The sequence below is a fragment of the Pelophylax lessonae genome, assembly GCF_965119305.1.
Source record: "Pelophylax lessonae genome assembly, chromosome: 13".
NCBI lineage: Eukaryota > Metazoa > Chordata > Amphibia > Anura > Ranidae > Pelophylax > Pelophylax lessonae.
Genome location: NC_138780.1, coordinates 185,884,895 through 185,907,263, shown reverse-complemented (window position 1 = coordinate 185,907,263; position 22,369 = coordinate 185,884,895).

The following is a 22,369-nucleotide window of genomic DNA, read 5'->3' as shown; positions in this document are numbered from 1 at the left end:
TCCCCGATCACCTTAATAAATGCCTAAGTAAAGCTGGATACACACTATACAACTTTTGTTGTTAGATTTTCTTTAGATTTACCTTCAAGTATGTAGTGGGAGGACCTGCCTGGCTGCATACAAATTGAAAGTGTTTACGTTTGACCTCATATTATGTGGTTTTGGTAAATCTAAAGGAAAAAATCTAAAGACAATTGTATAGTGTGTATGGCCCATTACTTACTGCATGTGCAGCAAGCCAAATAAGGGGAACACAGTGATTCCAGAACATCATTGGGATCAAGGTCTAAGATACAGTACTGTCCTGGAAAATCCCCAAATCTTTGACATTTAAATGCATAATTATTGTTTAATTATTTATTAATCATTACATGTATTTTGTTCATGCAAGAAGTTTAGGTACCTGAATTTGACTTGGAATCAGATACCTGTACAGCAGAGAGGGAGAAGCAGCACTGGTGGCTAATCAGTTGTGCTTCATTACTCATGTGCAAACAAGGAGCATGCTGATAGGAGGAGGGAGCAGACTGGCAGAGAGATGAGGCCATTAGTCTTCTGCTTCTCATTCTTAATCCAATCTTAGAACAGGCAGGAGACAAAAGGTCGAAGGGTTACTTAAAGTGGACTTTCACTCTAAAATAACATATATTTTCCCCTGACTTCTCCCCTTTCATCTTTGATTTTTGAATATTTTTTTCAGTATCTGTGCATCTCGCTTGGGCAAAAATGTTACCCCTCCTGGATTCTGGGTGTGCTGATGTGCTGCAGGGTTTTGGGTCCAACCATAGCCCTGTGGCACATGTGCGCACACGTGGATTCCCCATACATACAAAAAAAAAAGGCTGGTATGAGAATTCAAAGCTCTCTGCATCTGCACATGCATGGGACCCAAAGGCCTTCAGAGCCTTTTGGCACATCTGCACATGCATCAGGATAACAAATAAGGTGACCCCAAAATTAAAGGGGACTGAAGTTCCTTTTCAACTGCAGCAGGGAAAAGTCAGGTTTCCACCCTTGGCAGATAAAGCTGTGCTGTATGGCAGAGTTATATAAATATCAGGACTGGATAGACAGAAATACAAATGTAGCACTACCCCTGTAGGGGCTGCAAATGACAGAGTTCCCCACCGCTGCACAACCAGGCACATAGCATCTTCAACTTGCATCCAGACACAGAAAACAGTCCTTGAGCTTTGTTTTTTTTTAATGTTTTATTGAGGGGATAATAACTTGGATGGGGATAGGAATCATAAGATGCCCGATTTGACAGTAATACATGTAGCACTACTCCCGTGGGAGCTGCTTGATGTGGATTCCCCTGGGTTACCCATAGCAACAACTTAGTAATTCAAAGTACTTTGAGTGTTTGGCTCAGTCAGGAAACAGTTCAGGGGATTTTGTTTTTGTTGTTTTTATTTTAGAACTTGGATAGAAGAAGGGATGATTGGGATATTCCAACTGGATGAACTATGCACAACTTTGGGACTTCTAACTATGTTAAGTGCGGCAAGGCCGCTGCTTCACCTTGCCACTGAAGTGAAGTATTTGATAAGCGAGCTGTATAGTGAATTACTCTTCAGGGCCCCACTTGGCATCCCCTTTACACTTACACTTCAGGGTTCTACTTGGCACCCCCTTTACTCTTGCATACTGTGTGAGCTGACCTTCTATCCTCTGACTTCACTGGAGTGGTCCCCCTTCCTGGGCAGACCCCTTGGCAAGCCGCCTGGTACTCACGGACACTGTTTTTCCCAGGTGACTCTGCCCACAGCTCCACCGTCAGCTTTCCAGGATCCTTCAGGCTCAGCTCCACACCTGGCTCACCAGGCCAAGCTGTCAGTGACCACCTTCCTCAGACAGCAGGAGGAGAGACAGCCGTCACTCACCTCCTGGGACACTGTTTCCCGCCAAAGACGCCCTGTCACATGTCCCTCTGGCTTTTATGAGCAATCCCATAATGCACTGCGGTTGTGCCCTCCCACTGGGACTGTCACAAAAGCCTATGTGTCACTGGCTGGGTTTCCTCCACTGTCCAACAGGCTCCCCTATTGGATAAAGTGGGGACACTCCCTCAGATCCAGTAAATCACACATGGACACATGCAACAAGCAAAACTAACAGATCAAGCTCCCCTGATAAGCAGATGGAGCACAACAATGCTTTTAACCTAGCACCTATCTAGGAGGGTGCTACATACAAAACCCATGGACAACCTTCTCCCTATATACAGCTCCACTTGATTCTCTTGCACAACTTGACTTGATCCCCTGTACAAGTTCTGCTTGATTAAAGTGGAGTTCCACCCATTTTAGTAACTTTAGATGTATGTAATCCCTTTTAAAACAACTTTTACCAATGGAAACTTTTTTTTTTTTGCTAGTAAATACCTTATTTTCTTCTTTATTCATCCTCTCCTCACTTCCGGGTCCGATCGGTGATTACGTCATTCGGCGATTCGCAGGGGGTGCTGGGATGTATCTCATGGCATGAAATCTTGCATTATTAACAGGAGCTGAGCTGTACTGTATGTATTGAGGCCGTGATTTGCCCCGCCTCTGCCCCGCCTCCTCTCAGTGAGCTGTACTGTATGTATTGTATTGAGGCCGGGATCTTCTGAGAGGAGGCACACTGCTGTCTTCAAGATAGACCTGTTACACGAGGCAGTCTCTTTCATTGTCTGTCCTTGCACCATGCTGAAGTACTCACACTGTCCTTCTTGCTCCTGCTGCCTCTCAGGAAAGCCTCCTCCTACTTCTTCTGTGGTAGGATCCTTCTAGGCCAGCCACCTGAGCCCTGGATCAAGGTAAAACCCCTCCCTCGAGGGGCACTGACAGTCTCCCTTAGCACTGCATCACCATATTCCACCCACCTACCTGCCCAGCATAACTCATATCTATTTACGAGCTCACTTAGTCCCCTGCCAGGCCCACCTCCTGGGGATTGGCTAAGGGCTCCTAAATATACAAAACAGCCCCTCCTGGCCTCCGCCCTCTAGTTTCTAGAACATTCTCCAATATTCTAGAACCAGGGGAGGCCCTGGACGGCTGTCTGTATAAGTCATGCTGTCATGAACTCTAATAACCCGGACCTAATTACAGACTCACAGGATTATTCATGGGTCAGGATAAAGTTTGCCTACTCTCACACTAGTAGAACACACTAGAGCAGGGATCCTCAAACTACGGCCCTCCAGCTGTTGCGGAACTACACGTCCCATGAGGCATTGTAAAACTCTGATATTCACAGACATGACTAGGCATGATGGGAATTGTAGTTCCTGAACAACTGGAGGGCCATAGTTTGAAGACCCCTGCACTAGAGGGTGCTACACAAATCTTTTGACCAATCAATCAGCTTCTCTATGTATTTCTGTGTATTTATCTGTTTACTTGGAGTTCACTTTTACTGTTGCTGCTTACAAAATTGATCTACTTAGACACAAAAGCCAGAAATGAAATCTCGAGGTCTTTGAGAATTAAATATCTAGATGTTTGTGACTCCTTTAATGCGGGGTTACAGAACCTTCTACAATGCATACACAAGAGACAAGATGTTTGCAGCAAGACAGATAAAGCAGCAATGTTTTATTTAGATGACGGATCTGTGCGTTGGAGATACCGCGATACACACTGATACAGATCTTCCATTTTACCGTGACGGAGCCGAGCGATACGGCTCACTATTTTAGGAGATGTATATTTTATAAAGGTTATGCATGTATTAAATATGCTCAAACTCCGACTGGGTTTCTGAAATGAAGAGCGAAAAGATTCTGAATTTCTAGCGGGAGGCAAAAAGAAAAAAAAAATAGTAAAATTTTGATAAAAGTTCTTGTGCGGGAATATAATAGTCATTCCTGAGCTTTGCATTTTATATCACATTATGACGGTATCTTTACGACCTTCTCTACAGACACACAAGGTCAACATTAAATACATTGCAGTAATGACTTTGCAGTAAAATGTTGGCTGCTGGTTGAGAATGACTTTCCCGAGTAAAAAAAAAAAAAAGAAAAGAAACATTTTACTTGGGCTAATGTATACAAGTGTGAGATTTATCCAGAAAATTCAGTGTATTAGTGATGTGAACTCAGATCCTGACTGTGACATTGTAATCCTTCAAATCAAATTATTATTATCATACAGGATTTATATAGCGCCAACAGTTTGCGCAGCGCTTTACAATGTGGGGGAAGACAATACAGTTACAATCCATACAGGAGGAATCAGAGGGCCCTGCTCGTTAGAGCTTACAATCTACAAGGGTGGGTCAAGTGATACAAAAAGGTAATAACTGTGGGGGATGAGATGATGGAAAAAATCAAAGTACAGTTGTTCGTTGGAGGCCGGATCGGCTTCTCTGATGAGGATGGCTTTTAGGGATCGTCTAAAAGCAGAGTAGGAGATAATTGGACAGATTGGGTTAGGGAGGTCCATAGGGGCCCTTCCCTTCAAGCCTGGGGCTTTTACCACTGATCCTGGGGCCCTTTACTCTTGTTGCGGGGCCCTTTATTACGGTCCCACAGCGGGACCCTTTCACAAGTTCTGCAGTGGGCAGCCTTCCTGCCATCGGTGGTGGAATGCCACGGCCCGGTCGCAAGTGTGACCTTTGCGATCCTGGAAGTTCACCCACTGGTGTCAGTAGTTTTTATTTTTTTGGTATTTTGATTGTATTATTTTTTATCATTTTATTTTATTATTTTTTTACAATGTCACTGACTATGACTCTGTCCATTCAGAAAAAGAAGGAGCCGGTAAATTACATATTTACCGACCCCTTCCTGGTTCTCTATTGTGACACATCCCCTGCAGCAGCCCGCAGGAGAGGGAAGGGAGCGCAGTTGGGGGGGCAGCACAGTGATGGGGGGGGACCAGGGGAGAACACAGGGGCCCAGAGACAGCAGAACACAAGTGAACTGGATAGGAGGGGCGGCTGGGCAGCATACAGAGGAACCAATCTCCTCCATTTTCCTCCTGCAGCTACAGGAGGAAAAAGGAGGACATTGGTTTCTCTACATGCTGCCTCCCCCCTCACCTCCTATCCAGATGTACGGGGGAGCCGCACAGAGCCTGGAGCATGGGGCCCGGTTGTAATTGCAACCCCTGTAGTTACGCCCCTGGCTGGATGTGCCGGAACTGCTTTCCCTCACGTTCCTGCTGAAAAAAAGGCCTGATTTTAGTAGATGTAAACTGATAAATACCTTTTCTCATCAGCAGCATATAGCAATCTTGTGACATATATCAGTGTCTGGTTAAAGCTTGCTGAAGGAGTTTTCATTCTCCCCTGACCCTCTGTCTGAACAGAGCTGATTGGCCCTGTGCTGATCACATGCACTCTCCCAAGAATAAAAAAAAAAACTCTCTAGCAATACACACCAAACTGAGCATGTGCAGCTGTCTCCTGGCTCTGTAAATATCAGGTTACTTTTTTTGGACAGTGGAAGTAGAGGAGGATCAGAGAAGACAGGATCAAACAGCCTTTATACACAATGCAAAGGATTAACCCCTTAGGTTCCGCAGTGAGTATAACAAGCATGCTTTACTGCATATACAGACTGATTTTACTGTTGTGGGTTTAGTAACACTTTAATGCACTTTTATCAGATGATATATGTCAAGCTGGTCTCTTTTAAATCTCTATTCTCCATGTGTATCCAAAAAAAAAATAAAAAGTCTTCACATTCCCTGTAAGTTTAATGGGGTTGGCATATAGAAAATGGAGGAAATTGCTCCCCCCCCCCCCCCACCCATACCAGCCAATCAAATTTTTCTTGGCCGCGTAGCACAATGAATAATGATGTGGGTTTCATCTAACTGCCGTTCCTAGCGCAGAACAAACCTTCAGAGAGATAATATGGCTGCAAAGTGCAGATTGACTTCCTTTTGAAGAAATATTGTCTTGCCACTTTCGGACAAACCCCCCCCCCCCCCCGACTTTCCCGTCTCTCGAATCTGCTTTCAACTCTTCCACTTTGATCTGACAGATAGATTACTTTCAGCAGCCGAATGCAGCAAAAAGTCGCCTTTTTAATATTGGCCACTGGAAACTGATACAAAGCATAACTTCTACTGAATGGAAGGAGAAAGAGGAGCAACGAGGAAGAAAAGCTTAACCACCTCAGCCCCGGAAGGTTTCACCCCCTTCCTGACCAGGTCATTTTTGGCGATTCGGCACTGCATTGCTTTAACTCAAAATTGCGCAGTCATGCGTCGCTGTACCCAAATACAATTAATGTCCTTTTTTTCCCCACAAATAAAGTTTTCTTTTGGTGGTATTTGATCACCTCTGCATTTTTTTAGTTTATGCGCTGTAAACAAAAAAAAAAAGCGTCAATTTTGAAAAAAACACCAATATTTTCTAATTTCTGCTATAAAACATTCACAATAAAAAAAAAAAATTAAAAATCTATTTTTTTTATCAGTTTAGGCCAATTTGTAATTCTGCTACATATTTTTGGTAAAAAAAAATCTCAAAAAGCGTATAATAATTGGTTTGCGAAAAAGTTATTGCGTTTACAAACTATGGGATAGATTTATGGACTTTTTTATTTTTTAACCACTTAGGCCCCGGAAGATTTTACCCCCTTCCTGACCAGGGGGTTTTTTGCGATTTTTTACTGCGTGACTTTAACGGACAATTGCGCGGTCGTGCGACGCTGTACCTAAACTAATTTCACGTCCTTTTTTTCCCACAAACAGAGCTTTCTTTTGGTGGTATTTGATCACCTGTGCGATTTTTTGATCATGCGCTATAAACAAAAAAAGAGCGTAAATTTTGCAAAAATAACAATATCTTTCACATTTTTTTATATGAAAAAATGTAAAAAATCTAAATTTTTTAACATTTTTGGCCAATTTGTTTTATGCTACATATGTTTGGTAAAAAAAAAAAAAAACGCAAAAAGCGTATTTTGATTGGTTTGCGCAAAAGTTATCGCGTTTACTAACAAAGGGAAAGATTTTTGTCATTTTTGGTGTTTTTTTTTTTAACGAGTAATGGCGGCGATCTGCGATTTTTTTTGCGGTACTGCGACATTGCGGCGGACAGATCGGACCCTTGACTGACATTTTTGACACTTTTGGGGGTACCAGTGACATTACTGCAGTAATCAGTGCTATACATATGTCTGATCTCCATTTTTACACAGGGGAGAATGACAGGCGACTTGTTTACATAAGCCGCCTGACTTTCTCCCTCTCTACCAACGATCGTAGTGAGACCGGCGGACATCGGGTCCGCCGGTCACACGCCCGGACTCCTCCGTGAACGAGCAGTAAATATACTGTGCGCAGTCGGAAACCGGTTAATAGCAATGGCAGCCATCAGCGAATTTTATCGGGATTGCGACATTACGGAGGACAAATCTGACACTAAGTGACACTTTTTGGGGACCGGTGACATTAATACAGTAATCAGTGCTAAATATTTTATGCACTGTTACTGTATAAATGACACTGGCAGGGAAGGGGTTAACACTGGGGGTGATCAAGGGGTTAAATGTGTTCCCTAGATGTGCTTACTAACTGTGTGGGGGGATGGATTAAACAGAGGCAGAGCAAGATCGGTGATTGTGCTTAGCTGAATCACACAATCTTTCCCTGCCTCGCTGACAGGAGAGCCGACTTTCATTGTTTACATTCCAGGCGGCTCTCCTGTTAGTCTAGCCGAAGATCGCGGTAGGCCGGCGATGATCGAGCCCGCTCCTCCCGTGGTCTGCCTCCCGCTGTGCCTAATCACAGCGGGAGCATGGCCCCGGCGGCGTGCTTGCGCCGCCAAAACCGCAAGCACATAATCACACAGTTCTACGTGATTATGCGCAGCCTAGCCGCCCTACCGCAGTGAATAAGTGGTTAAAGCTGATGTTTGACCTGCCTATATTTGCCTCTCTTGGTTCCACCACCACCCCCCTTCCCCCATCAATATGCTAATGACATTTTAAAATGAGACCTTTTCACTTTCATCACATACCTTGTTTTAGACACAGTGATGTCATAGTTGGGTCTCTGTTCTTCTTTATGCAATGCAGGCAGAACATGGCTGGTGGGAGCAGGGCCGTCTTTAATATTGATTGGACCCTGGGCAAATATTTTCATGGGGCCCTCCCAAATCCCTTTATCAGCTATTTGCAGACAGTGCGGGCTCAAGAAGCAGCTGCTTTGGGCCCCACAACAATGACTGGGCCCGGGGCAGCTGCCCCTTTTGCCCTGTGTTAAAGTTGGCTCTGGGTGGGAGGGGCCAGAAGGGTGCTGTACATAGCTTCCTGATAACATCACAGCACCCTGCCTCAGTACTCCTCTCGAGAGCCCTCAGATCTGATGTAATGGGACACATGCACAAAAAAAAAAAGTACTAGTTTTGCATTTAGCTCTACTTTAACTGGATGACATTTAGCTGGAAATCCTGCAAAATCTTCATAATATTTGTTGCTATCCAATACGCCATTATAGCTCCTCCTCCCGCCATCTATTTCATAATTACCCATTACTGTTGTCACGAACCGGCAGGACTGATAGTGGATCCTCTGGACCAGAGAGGTGATGGCGTGGGTTGTACTAGAGGACCGGTTCTAAGCAGTTACTGGTCTTCACCAGAGCCCGCCGCAAGGCGGGATGGATTTGCTGCGGTGGTAACTACCAGGTCGTGTCCCCTAGTAACAACTCGATCTCTCTGGCAGCTGATATGGCGTGGTACACAGGGAGTAGGCAAGAGAGTAGTCGGACGTAGCAGAGGTCAGGGCAGGCGGCAGAGATTCAAAGGCGAGTAGTCGGTAGCAGCGGGTTCGGCAACAGGCAAAGCAAACAAACTCAGTAGGGAATGCTTTCTCAGAGGCACAAGGCACAATGATCCGGCAGGAAGTTGTGGGAGGAGAAGGTATTAATGGGCAGTGCACAGGTGAAACCTAATTAAGTCAGCACTGCCTCTTACAACCCTTAACCCTTAATAACCAGTTTGGACCAGGCACCAATCACCTGTGCACTGGTCCTTTAGATCTAAGAGTCCTGGTGCATGCGCGCCCTAGAGAGCGGGGATGCACACGCCGAGACGCAGGAGCGCCGCCAGGGGACACACGCTGTGAGCGCTCCGAGGCCAGCAGGGGGCCCGGAGTGCTGAGCGTAACAACTGCAAACAGAACATACTGAAATGAACATAAAAATAAAAAAAGAAAAAAAGAAAGGACAGGCCTTTCTTTTAGGCTTCTTTCACACGGTCCGCCTCCGCAGGCGGATTCGTGTTGCTCAGCGGGGATCGATCCGCGATCCACGCTGAGCTGGGCGGATGACAGCTCCGTCTCCGCTTGCAGAGGGAGGTGTCTCAGCACCCGCTGCCCTCTATGGGGGATCGGAGGAGAGCGGACCGCTTGTCCGCTCTCATCAGATCCGATCCGATTACTGAACGGATGGAAAAATAGGGTTTCCATCCATCCAGATTTCAGCACAGGATCGGATGCGGATGGCAGCGGGTGTCAGCGGAGGTGACCTCCGCTGATACCCGCTGCCCCATAGAGCTGCATGGAGGATCCGATCAGATCCGCCTAAAAAACTGACAGGCGGATCTGATCGGACCGCCCGTGTGAAAGAGCCCAAATCTTTGTAGAATTTTTTTTATAACCATGAAAAGTTGTTTGCAATATAAAGAGTTGGACTGTACTGGAGGAAAAGGTGAAAAGGCCCAGCCTAGAAAATTCTGAATGAACCTCTTACACACAGTATACTATCCTTATATCACAGTATACAGTATCCTTGCATATTTCTAGGAGACTTAAGCAAATAAACAGGGTTTCTGGGTTCACATATACATGTTCAAAATGACCAACTTTGTCAAACTTATTCCTCTCTGGCCAATCGCGTCAAAGTGATTAGTTTCTGGCCAGATGTGTCAAAGTGATCCCTCTGGGGCCAACTATGTCAGAGTAATCCCTATGTCGTCAACTGTGTCAAAGTGATCCCTCTGCATACCTTCCAAATTTTTGAGATGGGGAGGAGGGACACCTATTACTAAAAGTATGCAGGCATAGGACACACCCCCTGCCACGCCCCCTTAACGGAGAATTATAAAAAATAAAAATGATTAGGTAAACACACCAGTGCTTTTTTTTTACCACTACCATTCCTTTTTAGTACTAGCACTGGGAAATACTTTTTGAAAATAAAAAGTGCATTTTATATACAACTAAATAGATAAAAGCAAAATGAGGGACAAATGAGGAGGAAAGAGGGACAGAGGGACTTTGTTCCAAATCAGGGACGGTCCCTCCAAATCAGGGACAGTTGGGAGCTATGCCTCTGTGGCCAGCTGTATCAAAGTGATCCCTCTCTGGCCAACTGTAACAAAGTGATCCCTCTCTGGCCAACTGTAACAAAGTGATCCCTCTCTGGCCAACTGTAACAAAGTGATCCCTCTCTGGCCAACTATCAAAGTGATCCCTCTCTGGCCAACTGTAACAAAGTGATCCCTCTCTGGCCAACTGTATCAAAGTGATCCCTCTCTGGCCAACTGTATCAATGTCATCCCTCACTGGCCAACTGTATAAAAAGTGATCCCTCTCTGGCCAACTGTATCAAAGTGATCCCTCTTTGGTCAACTGAATCAAAGTGATCAATCTCTGGCCAACTGTATCAAAGTCATCCCTTTTTGGCCAACTGTATCAAAGTGATCCCTCTTTGGTCAACTGTATCAAAGTCATCCCTTTTTGGCCAACTGTATCAATGTCATCACTCACTGGCCAACTGTATAAAAAGTGATCCCTCTCTGGCCAACTGTATCAAAGTGATCCCTTTTTGGCCAACTTTACCAATGTCATCCCTTACTGGCCAAAGCTGCACGATTCTGGCCAAAATGAGAATCACGATTTTTTAGCTTGGAATAAAGATCACGATTCTCTCACGATTCTCTGTGTAACAAAAACAAATTGGGATAACTTTACTGTTACGTTTTTTTTTTTTATTCATTAAAGTCTATTAATTGCGTTTGAAAGACTGCTGCGCAAATACAGTGTGACATAAAATATTACAACAATCGCCATTTTATTCTGTAGGGTCTCTGCTAAAAAAATATATAAAATGTTTGGGGGTTCTAAGTACTTTTCTAGCAAAAAAAAACGATTTTAACTTGCAAGCAGCAAGTGTCAGAAAAAGGTCTAGTCTTTAAGAGGTTAAACTTCCTTTCTCCCTGGCAGAGGGAAGGAAAAGATACAATGTAATCATTTTGTTTATAGTTACTGGGAGACTAATGCTGATAGGCGTTTGTTTGCAGGAGGCTTTTTTCTTTTTTTTTCCACAGCTGCAGCTATGCAAAGAATCGAGCATATGTCAGGTTTAGATCGTCAGGGGGGGTGAATCGAGATCGCGATTTTCATACGATTAATCGTGCAGCTCTACTGGCCAACTGTGTCAAAGTGATCCCTCTCTGGCCAACTGCATCAATGCCATCCGTCTCTGGCCAGCTGTATCAAAGTGATCCCTCTCTGGCCAACTGTATCAATGTGATCAATTTCTGGCCAACTGTATCAAAGTCATCCCTTTTTGGCCAACTGTATCAATGTCATCCCGCACTGACCAACTGTATCAAAGTGATCCCTTTTTGGCTAACTGTATCAATGCCATCCCTCTCTGGCCAACTGTATTAAAGTCATCCCTCTGTTGCCAGCTGTATTAAAGTCATCTCTCTGTAGCCAACTGCGTGAACCTGATCACTTACTGGCCAGCTGTGTGAATGTGATCTCTCTAACTGTGTAAAAATGATCTCTCTCTGGCCAACTGTGTCAAAGTCATCCCTCTCTGGCCAACTGCACCAGTGATCTATTTTTGGCTAACTACATCAGAGTCAATCCTCTCTGGCCAACAGTGTCAAATGCATCCCTCCCTGACTAATTGCATCAAAGCCATCCCTTTCTGGCCAGCTGTATCAAAGTGATCCCTCTCTGGCCAACTATATCAAAGTCATCCCTTTTTGGCCAACTGTATCAATGTCCTCCCATTTTGGCCAACTGTATCAATGTCATCCCTCACTGGCCAACTTTATCAAAGTGATCCCTCTCTGGTCAAATGTATCAAAGTGATTCCTCTCTGGCCAACTGTATCAAAGTGATCCCTCTCTGGCCAACTGTATCAATGCCATCCCTTTCTGGCCAACTGTATCGATGCTATCCCTCTCTGGCCAGCTGTATCAATGTGGTCCCTCTCTGGTCAACTGTATCAAAGTGATCCCTTTCTGGCCAACTGTATCAAAGTGATCTCTCTCTGGCCAACTGTATCAATGCCATACCTCTCTGGCCAGCTGCATCAATGTGGTCTCTCTCTGGTCAACTGTATCAAAGTGATCCCTTTCTGGCCAACTGTATCAAAGTGATCCCTCTCTGGCCAACTGTATCAAAGTGATCCCTCTCTGGCCAACTGAATCAAAGTGATCCCTTTTTGGCCAACTATATAAAAGTCATCCCTTTCTGGCCAACTGTATCAAAGTGATCCCTTTTTGGCCAACCGTATCAGTGCCATCCCTCTGTGGCCAACTGTAGTAAAGTCATCCCTCTGTGGCCAACTGTACTAAAGTCATCCCTATGTGGCCAGCTGTATTAAAGTCATCCCTCTGTGGCCCACTGCGTGAACCTGTTTGCTTACTGGCCAGCTGTGTGAATGTGATCCCTCTAACTGTGTAAAAATTATATCTCTCTGGCCAACTGTGTCAAAGTCATCCCTCTTTGGCCAGCTGTGTCAAAGTTATCCCTCTCTGGCCAACTGCACCAGTGATCTATTTGTGGCTAACTACATTAGAGTCAATCCTCTCTGACCAACTGTGCCAAATTCATCCCTCCCTGGCCGATTGCATCAATGTCACCCATCTCTGGCCAATTGCATAAACGTCATCCCTCTCTGACTAGTCCGTACTCCACTGTGCAAAATGCCAAATACTTTCTTGCTCATAGCATACAGTTGGCCAATATGGGCAGACAGACACAGTTGGAGGAAAGCTATAGGTCTGGCTACTGACCTGCACTATGCAATGGACATGGCCCCAACCTAGGGCAACAGCTACTAAAAGAGAAGGTAGTTTAGGAGGGGCTTGAGAAATATACTTTCTGCATATATTGATGAATTTACATGTCATAGACAGAAAATAAATCATTATATTTGAAAAGATTTCTTTCTAAGCTGCTCTCTATATTTGGATATATGGTTTCCTATCACTGCTTAAGACCATCTGCTCCCAGCTCTCAGGACTCCTCCAGGCAGTGACGATTCTCTGAATGACCCAAATCACGAGTGCTGCTGGCAATGAAGAAACATTTGATGGCTGCTTGGACTGGAGGCTGCCAGTGGGGAACTCCACACTGATGCCAAACTGTAGATAGGCACTAAGGGGGAGTGATGCTCTAAACATTCTGAGTGCTTACCCCATCCCCCAATATTGGAAAGCTCTCAGCAGCCCCTACCTCCTTCCGTGCAGATTTCCTCATCTCACGACAGAGCTGGCGACTTTTTAAATTATTTATTTCAACAACTCTGAATGCCCAACAAATGTTGGGTGTTAACGAGTGTTGCATTAAAGCGTAAGTTTACCTTTACAAAAAGCACACTCATGCTGTGCCATATGGTTATAGCAGTCTGGCGTGCTAAACCTACCTTCCAGCCAGGGCTACCTTTCTGTTTAAAGAATTTAATCCAAAACTGCATTCAAATAAAACCCTCTGCAGGCTTTGATGGCCCTGTCCTGATTTATTGTATGGATAGAGCAGCGCCCCCTGGTGCCACAGGGTGGTGCGGGCCTGTTTTTTTTTTTTTTTTTGGACCACACATGCGCAGTGTGCACTCTCTCTTGTCACCTATGAAGAGCTCAGTGGCTTTTGATAGGAGAGAGTGCCGCCTAGAAGAATAGGGAGGCATTCTCTCTTAGTGCACTAGGGGGAGCTGGTCTCAATGGCTGCTCTATCCCTACATTAACTAAGGATGGAGCCATCACAGGCTGCAGAGGAAGCTACAATACCATCCACAAAGTCTCTTGTGTTATTGACAAAAAAATCTTCTGTGCTTCTTGTGTCATCAATTTTTTGTGTTCCCAGTCCACACTTCCTTCACCAGCAGTCCTCTAAAATTTAAGATGTGCTCTTGCTTTAAACATACAACTGTCACGCCTTGGCTGGGAAGTGACTTCATGGTCTGGTGTGTTCTGGATTCCTGCTGACTGAGCCACTGGGTGATTCCTATTCTGGGCTTGATTCTCACTATCTCCTACCTTTTGGTATGAGACTCTTGCTCCACCCAGTGGCCAGCTGTAGTCAGCTACCTTGTCTCCTGACCTATATATACCCTCTTCCACTTCCTGCTAGTGCCTTAGTATAGGTTTTGCTTCCTGTTTGTCTGCTGTGTATGTTCTACTCTTGTTGCTGACCTTGGCTTACCTTGATCTCTCTTCGGATCACCCCTTTTGGACTGTACCGGCTCTGGCTATCGATCTCGTCTCGCTCTTGACCTCTCTTCGGATCTCCCCTTTTGGACTGTACCGGCTCTGGCTATCAATCTCGTCTCGCTCTCTTGACCTCTCTTCGGATCTCCCCTTTTGGACTGTACCGGCTCTGGCTAACGATCTCGTCTCGCTCTTGACCTCTCTTCGGATCTCCCCTTTTGGACTGTACCGGCTCTGGCTATCAATCTCGTCTCGCTCTCTTGACCTCTCTTCGGATCTCCCCTTTTGGACTGTACCCGCTCTGGCTATCAAACTTGGCTTGCTCTTGACTACTCTTCTGGACTTCGCTCCCTCGGGGTCTGGCTCCCGACCTTCTCCAAACCAGGAGTAATTTTCTTATTATTTATTCCCTAAGTTTGCTGGTTGCACTTTCATTTGTGGTCCTGATATTTCAGCTGCAGGACCCTATCCGCTCCTCCACCTGATACCGGGATAACAAGACTACTGGTCAGCAAACCGGAGGAGCAGTTGGGGTCTCTGGCAGGCCTAACAACAACCTGTATATTAGAGGTTATAAACAGCATTTTCCCCTTCTGGACCCTGAGGTATCAGGTAATTGCCACTTGTCTCCACCGTCACTCAAAGCAAATTAAAAACACTACATAGTGCTCACTGTATAATATCACATTTAATAAAACCAATTTCACATAAAATACACACACACTGCTTTGTGCATTTATTCTCAGTGCACACAGCGTAGTTGTGTCATCTATGACTGATATATTACATACAACCACCGATTACTTCCTGGTTAGTGTGTGGGTGTGATGATGTCATCCAGACTGCATTCAACGCGTTTCGTCATGCGAACCTGACAGAGGTTCTAATCTCTGATAGGGGTTCTAATCTCTCTCCATGTCCTCCAAAACTTAAAAAATAAGGTTTGCCTTTAGTTATAAGGTTTACATCTACTTAAAGGTGTGGTGTGGGAACGAATGCAAAAGCGTGTGTTTTCCCTCACAGCACGGAAACATGGTGCCTTCTTTAGACACGTGTGGGTTCCATTAACCGCTTGCCGACTGCTCACAGTATATTTACTGCGGCAGTCAGCCCCTCACAGGCAGAGTGACGTTAATTAACGTCACTAGCCTGGGAGGGTCTGGGGAGCGAGCGCGCGCCCCCGGAGGCGCGCTCCCGCGCGGTCACGGACCCCCCCGCGCATGTGACCGGCGGACCCGATGTCCGCCGGTCACTCGGCGATCGTCGGGGGAGAGGGAGAAAGTCAGGCGGCTTGTGTAAACAAGCCGCCTGTCATTCTCCTCGCTGTAAAAACACTGATCACACGGTTCTACTATGTAGAACCGTTGATCAGTGTCCTTACACCTCAAGTCACAGCCAATCACAGTAAGAATCACGCCCCTAGGGACACACACAGCCCCTCCCTCTCAAATAAAGTTAACCCCTTCACTACCAGTGTATTTTTACAGTAACAGTGCATATGTATAGCACTGATTACTGTAGAAATGTCACTGGTAACCCCAAAAGTGTAAAAAATGTCAGTCAAGGGTCCGATCTCTCCGCCCCAATGTCGCAGTACCGCAAAAAAAATCGCAGATCGCCGCCATTACGCGTTAAAAAAAAAACAACAAAAATGCGATAACTTTTGCGCAAACCAATAAAAATACGCTTTTTGCAATTTTTTTTACCAAACATATGTAGCATAAAACAAATTGGCCGAAAATGTTAAAAAATTTTGATTTTTACATTTTTTGGGGGGGGAATTTCATATAAAAAAATGTGAAAAATATTGTTATTTTTGCAAAATTTACGCTCTTTTTTTGTTTTTAGCGCAAAAAGTAAAAAGCGCACAGGTGATCAAATACCACCAAAAGTAAGCTCTGTTTGTGGGAAAAAAAGGACGTCAAATTCGTTTGGGTACAGCGTCGCACGACCGCGCAATTGTCCGTTAAAGTCACGCAGTGCCGAATCGCAAAATACCCCCTGGTCATTTAGCAGCCAAATCCTCCGGGGCTTAAGTGGTTAATTCTTTATGGCACTCCCACTGTAAAAGCATGGTACTGCAGTACCATACGGTTTGGTGTGCCATGATTTAAAGAAATGTGCCTGAACTACTCTTTGAGCAGGGCTGACCAAAATGCACAGAGCATGAATGCACAAATACAATGCACACTCAGACGCACCTTATGATGTAAAGACTTGTTCCCACCTGGTGCAGGATCACATGTGAAGGTGTGCATTTTCACTCCCCGCATGGAAACACGCTGCCTTTTAGAGATTAGTTCTTAATGGCACCCCATGCATCTAGCAAATGCAGGTGTGTATGCGACTGTCAAAATGCATGATACTGCAATAACAAGCGGTTTGGTGCTGCGACTGCAGACCTGCACTACTTTCTGTGGGTTTTCATGCATTGGGCAGCAAATTGAGATAAAATGCATGGAAATGCATTAAAAAAAGTGCACACTCAGGCACACCCTATGGTATGAACCAGTTTTAAAGCTTAACTCCTGTCATTAAAAATAAAATATTTAAAATATATATTTACATATATATATATATTTTTTTTTTTTTTTTTTTTTTTTTAATTTAGGTACATACCTCAATAGCCACAAATGGATATAAATCCATTTTTTTTTTTTTTTTTTTATGTGAGCCACATGTAATTGCAAACCACAGATATGACCTTGTAAAAGTAGCAGTGACATCATCACTGTGCTGTACGTAGCCTGTGCAGAGAGCAGAGCTGTGGGAGGGACCCACCTGGCTCCACCCACTACTGAAAGCTACAGGAGGGGGCGGAGGCAAGACCAGTCCCCCTGCACAAGGAGAGAGAGCAGCAGTGAGCGGTCTTTATTAAAGGGAGTCTCACACTGGATTACTGCACAGATCTGGAAGAAATACACAAAGCACACAAAATTCAAGAAGAATACACAGGATCATAGGCATGCACAGGGGGTGTGCCTGGGCTTCCCCTGTGTTGCCCCCTCCCCCTCGCAATGCTACTGGCTTCCCTCCTCTGCTCTAACCCCCCCAGCTGCCGCAGGGGATGTATTTAAGTTAATATGTCATTTACCAGTGCCTTCCTTTTCTAAGTGAACACGCTCATTCACTGTATTCATTCATAAATGAACTAGTGATCAGCCGATATCGGTTTCTCGTTGCCGATGCCGACACCGATATTTTGGTCAATGCATATCAGTATCGGCTGATATGGGCCGATATTTTTGTACATTCAAAAAAAAATATTTTCTTTACAGGTACTCTTGTGGAGGCATCTGGGGTCCTAAAAGACCCCAACCCCCTCCTCTCCACTTAAAAGCATTCAAAACGCCAAGTTTGGCTGTCATTTTTTTAAATCTGGCGCCGAGTACCGGGAAGTGATGTCATGACATCACTTCCGGGTTTTTGCATAGACACCCGACCAGAGCCGAATGTGGCTTTGATCGGGTCTTCGGCGGCCGTGCAGGCTGGTTGCCCTGGTCTCCCGGTGGGACAGGAGACCCGGCCGAGCCGTGGAAGGCGGCGGGAGGTGACAGGAGGGGGGGGGGAACGTCCCCTCCCGCTCCTTGTAATGACAGCTGAGCGACTTCTCAGCCGCATCAGTTGTCATTACAAGACAGCCGACCGTCGGCTATGGACGCCGGTACCGGCGTGATGCCTCTAGCTGCAGGCATCACTCCGGTACAAGCACTTTCCCGAAATATCGGCAATATCGGTAAACTCAGGGGCCGATTCCAATATATCGGGGAGAGTGCATATCGGCCCTCGATATATTGGCTTTGCCGATAATCGGTCGATCCCTAAAATGAAGCATAGTGCACTGTGTTTACTATGCTTTAGTTTGTGAATGAACAGGAAGCCACTCAGCACAGAGCACTTCCCATTCATTCACTGTCCCATGCACAGTCCTGGGACAAGGTCATCCAGTGCCCATGGCAAAGATACCAAACTGCGTCCCCCCCCCCCCCCTACCCTTAGGGTTAGCAGTGATATCACTGCCACTACTCCTATCAGCCTTGTAACAGAACCATCTGGCTCAGGGCACCCCCATACCTGCAACCAACCATTGTGCCCAGGGCAGCCGCCCCTCATGCCCATGTCCTTGTTTCAGCCCTTCCCATGTAGCTGAGGCTGCAGAGAAAGTCATGTGTCTTTGAGCTTTGGTGTGCACACCCGAAGAAAGGGATCCTCAAACTACGGCCCTCCAGCTGTTGCGGAACTACACATCCTATGAGGCATTGTAAAACTCTGACATTCACAGACATGACTAGGCATGATGGGAATTGTAGTTCCTGAACAACCGGAGGGCCATAGTTTGAAGACCCCTGTAGGCAATAGGCTGCACACCAATGCATGTGATGAATGGACTTAGATGGTATTTACGTATCTAGCTCTTGTTTCCGTGTTCATTTATTCTTCGCTCTTTCAGGATTCAGCACATAGGACCAGTCTATGTTTTGGATGTAAAGGGAACAGTTAATTTTAGTTTATGAACAGATGGTTGGTGCCCCCCCCTCCTCGCCCAGCAGCCGGGATACCAGGGGGAGCCAGACAAATTCCACAAGCCGGGTTATAGCTCTAACGAGCGTCGTAAATGACGCCCAATAAATGTAACGTTTTGTTTTTTCCTGCTGATGCAAGCAGCGACTGCGCCCGAGAACGCCTGCCCGGGGGTGTTATGTGAAGGTAGCAGCGGGTTTCTGGTACCTGTAAATGCAGCCCTTGTGCCACCAGAAAATAAAAAAAGAGGAAATTTTGCCTGGTAGTAAAATGAATCAGCTAATTAAAGAGCTGTTTATTTCAGGTAGCCGACTACCGGCTCTGCTTTTAAAGCAGAGCAACTTTTGAAGGATTAAAGAACATATAGAGAAACACCTTCATGTATGGATTCCTTCAAAAGTCCTGGAATTATTTCTACACATAAATCACATACTGTACCTGCTGAGAGATGAGATCAGGCTTGCAGTGGGCGTGGCTGCTCTGTAAAATGTCATGACTGCAAGTTTGTTGTAACTATTGCCCATCTCCTATAAGAGAAAGAAAAGAGAAGAAAAGAAAAGAAAGAGAAGAAAAGAAAAAAGGACAGAAAGAAGGATAGAAAAGAAAATATGAGAGAAAGAGAAGGAAAGAAAAAAAGAGAGAAAGAAAACAAAGAGAGAAATAGAAGGGAAAAAAAAGAAAGAAAGAAAGAGAGAGAGAGAGGGCAAGAAATGAATGAAGGAGGAAAGAAAGAAGAGAAAAGAAAAGATAGAGGGAAAGAAGAAAAGAAAAAAGAGAGAAAGAAAAGAGAGAAATAGAAGGAAAAAAGAAAGAAAGAAAGAGAGAGGGGGGAAGAAAGGAATGAAGGAAGAAAGAAAGAAGAGAAGAGAAAAGAAAGAGAGAGCGAGAAAGAAAGAAAGAAAGAAAGAAAGAAAGAGAAAGAAAGAAAGAGAAAGAAAGAAAGAAAGAAAGAAAGAAAGAAAGAAAGAAAGAAAGAAAGAAAGAAAGAAAGAAAGAAAGAAAGAAAGAAAGAAAGAGAAAAAGAATAGAAAGAGAAAAAGAAAGAGAGAGATAGAGAAAGAGAAATAATTGAAAGAAGAAAGAAAGAAGAGAAAAGAAAGAAAAAAAGAGAAGCAAAGAAAGAAAGAGAGAGAGAGAGAAATACAAGAAAGAAAGAAAGAAAGAAAGAAAGAAAGAAAGAAAGAAAGAAAGAAAGAAAGAAGAGAAAAGATAGAAAGAAAAAAGAGAAAAGAGAGAGAGAGAGAGAGAGAGAGAGAGAGAGAGAGAGAGAGAGAGAGAGAGAGAAAGATAGAAAGAAAGAAAGAAAAAGGAGAGAAAGAAAGAAAGAGAAAAAGAAAAGAAAGAGAAGCAAAGAAAGAAAGAAAGAGAGAGAGAGAGAAAGAGAGAGAGAGAGAAATAATTGAAAGAAGAACGAAAAAAGAGAAAAGAAAAGATAGAGAGAAAGAGAAGGAAAAAAAAGAGAGAAAGAAAGAAAGAAAAGAAAGAGAAGCAAAGAAAGAAAGAGAGAGAGAAATAAATGAAGGAAGGAACAAAGAAAGAAGAGAAAAGAAAAGATAGAGAGAAAGAGAAGAAAATAAAAAAGAAAGAGAGAGAGAGAAAGAAAGAAAAAGGAGAGAAAGAAAGAAAGAGAAGCAAAGAAAGAAAGAAAGAAAGGAAGAGAGAGAGAGAGAGAGAGAGAGAGAGAGAGAGAGAGAAAGAGAAATAATTGAAAGAAGAAAGAAAGAAGAGAAAAGAAAAGATAGAGAGAAAGAGAAGGAAAGAAAAAAGAGAGAAAGAAAGAAAGAAAGAAAACAAAGAGAAGCAAAGAAAGAAAGAGAGAGAGAAATAAATGAAGGAAGGAAGAAAGAATGAAGAGAAAAGAAAAGAGAGAGAAAGAGAAGAAAAGAAAAAAAAAGGAGAGAAAGAAAGAGAAAGAAAGAAAAGGAATAAAGGAAGGAAGAAAGATGAGAAAAGAAAAGATAGAGAGAAAGAGAAGAAAAGAGAAAAGAGAGAAAGAAAAGAGAGAAAGAAAAGAAAAGAAAGAGGGAAATAGAAGGAAAGAAAGAAAGAAAGAAAGAAAGAAAGAAAGAAAGAAAGAAAGAAAGAAAGAAAGAGAAGCAGCTCCACACCCCACCCCCCTTTTTTTTTACATGTCAAACAAGCTTTATAAATTCTGGACTTTGAATGGATGCAGAGAAGAGAAGACTGCAGACAAAAGGATACAACTTATGTAGGAGGATTTATTTAATCTCTGTGTATCACCTGAGATCAGTTGCCTCACTGGGTGTATGGAAGGGTTTACAACCACTATAAATATATTACCAAAGAGCCAAAGGGTTAAAAGTCCACTTTGTTTGCACCAAATGCCTTTGCAAACCAATATATTACCTGGTAAAAGTAGTAGTGACATCATCTTTGTGCTGTGCATACCCTGCACAGGTAGCAGGGCTGTTGGAGGGGCCCAGCAGGCTCCACCCACTACAGCAGAAAACTACAGGAGGGGGCAGAGACAAGACTGGTCCCCCTAGCAGCAGTGAGTGGTCTTTATTACAGGGAACTCCTGCACAGGAGCAAAGTACAGAAGTTGCTTCATGCGGCATAAAATAAATACACAAAGCACTCCAAGGGGTCTATTATAAAAATAAATAAAAAAATCTGAAGCATTCTCATTCTTGAATAATTCCTGTAATTTGTCTAATAAGATCATTTCTTAAGATCATTAGTGCCACCTAGTGGTCATAATACATTATATTCCTTATTGGGGTTATTTTAGGAAGGTACAATATGGCCACCAGATGGAGCTGATGATCATAGGAAATATATATACACTATATTGTCAAAAGTATTGGGACGCCTGCCTTTACACACACATGAACTTTAATGGTATCCCAGTCTTAGTCCGTAGGGTTAAATATTGATTTCTCGCACCCTTTGCAGCCATAACAGCTTCAGCATTTCTGGGAAGGCTGTCCACAAGGTTTAGGAGTGTGTCTATGGGAATGTTTGACCATTCTTCTATAAGCACATTTGTGAGGTCAGGCACTGATGTTGGACGAGAAGACCTGGCTCACAGTCTCCGCTCTAATTCATCCCAAAGGTGTTCTATCAGATTGAGGTCGGGACTCTGTGCAGGCCAGTCAAGTTCCTCCACCCCAAACTCGCTCATCCATGTCTTTATGGACCTTGCTTTGTGCACTGGTGGGCAGTGATGTTGGAACAGGAAGGGGCCATCCCCAAACTCTTCCCACAAAGTTGGGAGCATGAAATTGTCCAAAATGTCTTGGTATGCTGATTCCTTAGGACTTCCTTTCACTGGAACTAAGGGACTAAGCCCAACCCCTGAAAAGTAACCCCACACCATAATCCCCTTTCCTTCAAATGATTTGGACCAGTGCAAAAAGCAAGGTCCATAAAGACATGCATGAGCGAGTTTGGAGTGGAGAAATTTTTGAGGTCAGGCACTGATGTT